General features: G+C 46.7%; 1 pseudogene; it reads left to right on the forward strand.

The window, feature by feature from the left end:
* The first annotated feature begins 1,034 nt into the window (after nucleotides 1–1,034).
* Nucleotides 1,035–7,414, forward strand: LOC109894903 (cGMP-dependent protein kinase 1-like; annotated as a pseudogene).
* Nucleotides 7,415–7,455: the final 41 nt, after the last annotated feature.

Below are 7,455 nucleotides of genomic sequence, written 5' to 3' on the forward strand. Positions count from 1 at the left end.
ACTCCAAGCGGGATGTGATGTGCCTTTTACTAAGGAGCGGCTTCCGTCTGTCTCCCACCTCCACAGAGGAACTATGAAGCTCTGTCAGAGTCACCATCGGGTTCTTGGTCAGCCCCCTGAGCAATGCCTTTCTCCCCCGATTGCTCAGTTTGGCCAGGCGGCCAGCTCTAGGAAGAGTCTTGGTGGTTCCAAACTTCTTCCATTTAAAATTGATGGAGACCGCTGTGTTCTTGAGGACCTTCATTGCTGCAGAAATGTTTTGGTACCCTTCCCCAGATCTGTCCCTAGACACAATCCTGTCTCGGTGCTCTGCGGACAATTCCTTTGATCTCATGGCTTGGTTTTTGCTCTGATATGCCCTGTCAACTGTGGGACCTTATATAGACAGGTGTGTGTCTTTTCCAAATCACGTCCAATCAATTTACCACAGGTGGACTCTAAGTTGTAGAAACATCTCAAGGATGATCAATGAAACAGGATGCACCTGAGCTCAATTTCGAGTCGAGTTTCATAGCAAAGGGTCTGTATACTTATGTAAATAAGGTATTTCATTTCATTAGATTTTTTAGGTGCAAAAATGGCTAAAAAAACTGTTTTCGCTTTGTCATTATGGGGTATTGTGTGTAGATTGATGGGGAAAACAATTGGTTTAATCATTTTTAGAATAAGGCTATAACATAACATAATGTGGAAAAGGGGAAAGGGTCTGAATACTAGCCGAATGCAACATGGGTAACTCTTCTTTTCCATGTCAGCTGGTCAGAGGAAGATGCAACTCTCCTCTTCAACGTGTCTCTTCTGGATTTCCAGGTCATATGCAATCTAGTAGATGGGGAAATCGGTCATTCTGAGCTGGTGAGTTGGGAGGAAGTAGTGGGTCAGGCTTGAAAATGTGTCAGTAAATCCCATTGCATTGTTATTGTCTAGTTTCCAACATTTATTTTAATGGATAGGCCCACATGTTGACGTTGTAGTTGATGTTTTTATACTTTTCTCAGGGACAGCTTAGGACCAACATTAACTGCCTTTTCACCATGAGGGTGTTGAGGAAGCATCAGATCCTTAGCACTGGTCAACAGGAGCGCATCCTCAGGGAAAGACACATCCTCATGGTAGCACATAGTCCATTCATCGTCAGGTATGCACCCACCAGCCTCAGGTATGCACCCACCAGCCAAACATACCTCAATATGATCGCGGTTTATTTTTGTATTTATTCACCTTTATTTAACCAGGTAAGCCAGTTGCAGAACAAGTTCTCATTTGCAACTGCGACCTGGCCAAGATAAAGCAAAGCAGTTCGACACATACAACAACACAGCGTTACACATGGAATGAACAAAACATACAGCCAATAATACAGTAGAAAAAAAGAAAACAAAGTCTATATACAGTGAGTGCAAATTAGGTCAAATAAGGGAGTTAAGGCAATAAATAGGCCATGGTGGTGAAGTAATTACAATATGGCAATTAAACACGCGAATGGTAGATGTGCAAATGATGGATGTGCAAGTAGAGATACTGTGGTGTAAAAGGAGCTAAATAAATAAATACAGTATGGGGATGAGGTAGATAGATGGGCTATGAACAGGTGCAGTGATCTGTGAGCTGCTCTGACAGCTGGTTCTTAAAGCTAGTGAGGGAGATGGGAATCTCCAGCTTCAGTGATTTTTTTTGTTGTAGTTCATTCCAGTCAGTGGCAGCAGAGAACTGGAAGGAAATACGACCAAAGGAGGAATCGGCTTTGGGGGTGACCATTGAGATATACCTGCTGGAGCGCGTGCTACAAGTGGGTGCTGCTATGGTGACCAGAGAGCTGAGATAGGGTGGGGCTTTACCTAGCAGAGACTTGTAGATAACCCTTGGCCAGTGGGTTTGGCGATGAGTATGAAGCGAGGGCCAGGCAACGAGAGCGTACAGGTCACAGTGATGAGTAGTGTATGGGGCTTTGGTGGCAAAACGGATGGCACTGTGATAGACTACATCCAGTTTGCTGAGTAGAGTATTGGAGGCTATTTTATAGATGACATCGCCGAAGTCAAGGATCGGTAGGATGGTCAGTTTTACAAGGGTATGTTTGGCAGCATGAGTGAAGGAAGCTTTGTTGCGGAATAGGAAGCCGATTCTAGATGTCATTTTTGATTGGAGATGCTTAATGTGAGTCTGGAAGGAGAGTTTACAGTCTAGCCAGACACATAGGTATTTGTAGTTATCCACGTATTCTAAGTCAGAGCCGTCCAGAGTAGTGATGCTGGATGGGTGGGCAGGTCGCGGGCAATGATCAGTTGAATAGCATGCATTTAGTTTTATTTGCATTTAAGAGCAGTTGGAGGCCACGGAAGGAGAGTTGTATGGCATTGAAGCTCGTCTGGAGGTTAGTTAACACAGTGCCCAAAGAAGGGCCAGAAGAATACAGAATGGTGTTGTCTGCGTAGAGGTGGATCAGAGAATCACCAGCAGCAAAGAGCGACATCATTGATGTATACAGAGAAGAGTGTTGTGTTGAGCAGTGCTAGAGGCTCTACAGTGAAATAAAACAATAGTTACAAACCAGAACAGCAATCGACACGGCATGGTGACGTTAGGGAAAGGCATGTGTAGCTGGGTGATCATACAAGTCCAGTGTGTGGCTTCAGGCAGCTAGCGGCACGGGGCTAGCAGGCTAACAGAAAGGCCTTAGAGGGATGACGCGACGGAGGAAAGTCTGTTGTGGCCCCCTCGTGCAGTTACATCAGCGGACGGATCAGCAGGGTTCCGTGTGGTAAACCAGGCCAATTGGCAAAATATGTATAGTGGCCGAAGAAATAAGTCCGAAGGGCCTCTTAAGCCAGCAGTCCAATGTGCTTTAGATAGCTAGCAGGCCGCAGATTAGCGGCTGTGTGTTCAGGGGTTGTTAGCTGCTATAATTCCAGGTGGATTTAAAAAAAAATCATAATAAAAATGTACATATTTTTTTTTAAAATAGGTTCAGAACTTGCGGTAGGAATCCTGAGATATGGAGAAGAATAAGTCCGACTAGCTCTGGTTTGAGTCGCGCTGTACAGACTGGCGAGAGTTGTCCGGGATAAAGGTAGCTGATGACCGCTAGGAAAAGATAGCTGACTGCTAGCTAGTGGCTTCGGAATGTATTCGATGGGTCTCGTAAGCCAACAGTCCGTTGTGCTCTAGACAGCTAGCATTCAGGGGACGTTAGCTACGAAGGTCGGAAGGTGAGAAGGTTCAGAGCTTGCGATAGGAATCCGGGGATATGGAGAGAAAAATAGGTCCGGTATGCTCTGGTTGAATCGTGTTGTACAAACTGACGAGAGCTTTCCGAACTAGAGGTTAGCTGATGACCGTTAGCTGGCTAGTAAGCTGGCTAGTTTATGGAAAGATTCCAGTAATAGAGGCAAAGAAAAATACTTTAGAGAAAAAGCAGGTCCACACCACATTGGGTGAGGCGGGTTGCAGGAGAGTATTTTGAAGTAAGGGTTTAGAAAAATATAAAAAGATATGCTAACTAGCCAGCTAATCGGAAATTGACTTTAAAAACCACAATGTCTATAACCTACGACTGGATTGAATCCCTGCCCTTATTTAAGACTGGTGAACTCACTATATGCTTATCAACTGGACAATACCTGTGTCTTCTTTGCCACTGCTAGGCTACACCGTACCTTCGAAGATGCGAGGTGCTTGTACATGCTTGCCGAAGCTTGTCTAGGTGGTGAGCTCTGGAGTCTACTGAATAAGTACTGTTTTCATATTATGTTTGTATATTTTACAGTATGGATTTTATAACTGAATTGATAGGATTTGAATACTTCTCCTAGGGAACAATGTCAGAATATCCGATGAAACTTTCTGATCACTATTGTGCTCTTGCTTCTACATTTCAGAGGCTCGTTTGATTGCAGAAGCACATGTTTTTACACTGCCTGTGTTGTTGAGGCCCTCATCTTCTTGCACCACAACAATATCATCTACAGGGACCTGAAGCCTGAAAATGTAGTTCTGGACCAGTGCGGATAAGCCAAAGTGGTAATTTAAAGACTACAGCTCCATCTGATGCATTTTTAATCCACACAAGATGAAGAAAGGGGGCATCGTTATAATAATATAGTAATTGTCAATTTCGTACATGGTTACACAAACAAATACAGTACGTCCAAAGGTTACAGTTATATTATCATACATAGAACTGTTTCACCTTGGAAAATCTATGTTATAGATCCATTGAGATACCGAAAATCCATATTTATCACATTTCAGGTAAGTCCCAGATGCAGACAACTTTGAATGAATAACAGTTTATTAATCCAACAGGGGCGTGCAAAAGACAGGTCAAGGGCAGGCAGGGGTCAGTAATCCAGAAAGGTGGGGCAAAGGTACAGGACAGCAGGCAGGTTCAGGGTAGGCAGAGGTCAGTAATCCAGATAGGTGGGGCAAAGGTACAGGATGGCAGGCAGGCTCAGGGTCAGTGCAGAAAAGGTCAAAACCGGAAAAACTAGAAAACAGGAACAATCGAGAGACAGGCACAGAGGGAAAAACGCTGGTAGGCTTGACGAAACAAAACGAACTGGCAACAGACAAACAGAGAGCACAGGTATAAATACACAGGGGATAATGGGGAAGATAATGGGTGACACCTGGAGGGGGGGTGGAGTCAATCACAAAGACAGGTGAAACAGATCAGGGTGTGACAATATTCATAACTTGATTGTGCTTTGCCTTTCCTAGGTGGTGTCACATCCTGACCTTAGTTCCTTTTTTATGTCTCTATTTTGTTTTGGTCAGGGCTTGAGTTGGGGTGGGCATTCTATGTTTTGTTCTATGTTTTGTACTTCTATGTGTTTGGCCTGGTATGTGTTTGGGCTGGTAGGTAGCCTGTTCCCACCTGTGTTTGTGGGTAGTTGTTTTCTGTTTTCTGTCTTTGTATTCTGTACCAGACAGAACTGTTTCGGTCTCGTTCATTCTCTTTTGTTGTTTTTGTCATTCAGTGTTCAGTTCATTTCATTAAATTTACGATGAACACTTACCACTATGCGTGTTGGTCCGATGATTCCTATTCCTCATCATCAGACGAAGAGGAGAGTCGTTACAGAACTACCCACCACCAAAGGACCAAGCAGCATGGAAGAATGGACTCCTGGACATGGGAGGAAATCTTGGACGGCAAGGGACCATGGGCACAGCCGGGAGAGTATCGTCGTCCTAAAGAGGAGCTAGAGGCAGCCAAAGTGGAGCGGCGATGCTACGAAGAGTTGGCTCGAGGAAAAGTGCACGAGAGGCAGCCCCAGAATTGTTTGGAGGGGGGGCACACGGGGAGATTGGCAGAGTTAGGTAGGAGACCTGAGCCAACTCCCCATGCTTACCGGGTGGGGCGTCGTACTGGTCAGGCACCGTGTTATGCGGTGGTGTGCACGGTGTCTCCAGTGCACATTCACAGCCCGGTACGTTACATCGCAGCTCATCGAATCGGCCGGGCTAGAGTGGGCATCGAGCCAGGAGGGATGAAGCCGGCTCAGTGCATCTGGTCTCCAGATGTTATATGGCACCAGCCCTACGTGCGGTGTCCCCGTATCGCCAGCACAGCCAGCACAACTCTCCGCACTTACCTGGCTACAGGGTCTATCCAGCCAGGAAGGGTTGTTCAGGCTCGTTGCTCGGCCCAGTGCATCCGGTGCCTCGGGCCAAGGAAGAGGCCGCCTGTATGTCTCCCCAGCCTGGTAAGTCCTGTGCCTGCTCCTAGAACCAAGTCTCCCTCCTGTCCGGAGCTGCCAGAGCCGCCCTCCTGTCCGGAGCTGCCGGAGCCGCCCTCCTGTCCGGAGCTGCCAGAGCCGCCCGTCTGTCCGGAGCTGCCAGAGCCGTCCGTCTGTCCGGTGCCACCAGAGCCGCCCGTCTGTCCGGAGCCGCCAGAGCCGCCTGTCTGTCCGGAACCGCCAGAGCAGCCCGTCACTCCGGAGCCGCCAGAGCCGCCCGCCTGTCCGGCACCGCCAGAGTTTCCCGCCAGTCCGAGGGTCGCCACTCCAGGGGCGCCACCTAAGTGGGCCAAGACTAAGGTGGAGTGGGGTCTACGTCCCACACCAGAGCCGCCACCGCGGTGAAATGCCCACCCAGACCCTCCCCTATTGGTTCAGGTTTTGCGGCCAGAGTTCGCACCGTTGGGGGGGTGGGGTCCTGACCTGAGTTCCTTTTTTATGTCTCTATTTTGGTTTGGGCAAGGCGTGAGTTGGGGTGGGCATTCTATACTTTGTACTTCTATGTGTTTGGCCTGGTATGGTTCCCAATCAGAGGCAGCTGTCTATTGTTGTCTCTGATTGAGAACCATACTTAGGTAGCCTGTTCCCGCCTGTGTTTGTGGGTAGTTGTTTTCTGTCTTTATATTCTGTACCAGACAGAACTGTTTCGGTCTCGTTCATTCTCTTTTGTTATTTTTGTCATTCAGTGTTCAGTTCATTTCATTAAATTTATGATGAACCACGCTGGGTGTTGGTCCGATGATTCCTATTCATCATCATCAGACGAAGAGGAGAGTCGTTACAGGTGGGGTATGGTTCTGCTAAGAAAGTGGGCTTGGGTAAGAAAACATGGACGTTCTGTGGCACACCTGGCTATGTTGCCCCTGAGATAATCCTAAACAAGGGCCACAGTGTATCTGTAGATCTCTGGTCTCTGGTATTGGTATTTGAGCTGCTGAGTGGAAGGTAATATTATTAAATAGTCTATAGTCTATTTCCCATTTTTTGTTCTCTGTCATCTCTAAGTCATTCTACTTCATGTCCCCTCTCAATCTTTACCTTTCCAGTCTCCCATTCTGTGGCCCTGATCCTATGAATAAGTTCACAGCTACCATCCGTGGGATTGATCTGGTTGATTTCCCTAAAACCATCAGTAAGAGTGCCTCAAATCTGATCAAGAAGCTCTGCAGGTGTAACACAGCTAAGCCATATAACAATGACTGCATACTGTTGTGTGTCATGATGTCTCTCTGTCCGGGCCTCTCAGGAACAACCCCGTAGAGACTTGGGAATCATAGAAATGGGTCCAAGGACAACAAGAAGCACAAGTAAGATGGCTGAAATGGGTTCCTGAGTGGTGCAGCGGTCTAAGGCACTACATTTCAGTGCAAGAGACGTCACTGCAGTCCCTGGTTCAAATCCTAGCTGCATCACATCTGGCTGTGATTGGGAGTCCCATAGGGCGGAGCACAATTGGCCCAGCGTCATCTGGGTTTGGCTGTGGTAGGTCTTCATTGTAAATATGAGTTTGTTCTCAACTGATTTGCCGAGTAAAAAAAAAAAGATGGAAACATCAGACTGTGGCACTGTCATCTATGTAACAGCAGGTTTGTTATCTTGTTCTTTCTTTCGGGTGATTTGAAGGTTTCAACTGGGAAGGACTTCACAAAGGCACAATATCTGATTATTTGTAAATAGACAAATACATAATCTGAGCTTCATCATGTGAATGCAT

The sequence above is a fragment of the Oncorhynchus kisutch genome, linkage group LG8, assembly GCF_002021735.2.
Source record: "Oncorhynchus kisutch isolate 150728-3 linkage group LG8, Okis_V2, whole genome shotgun sequence".
Lineage (NCBI taxonomy): Eukaryota > Metazoa > Chordata > Actinopteri > Salmoniformes > Salmonidae > Oncorhynchus > Oncorhynchus kisutch.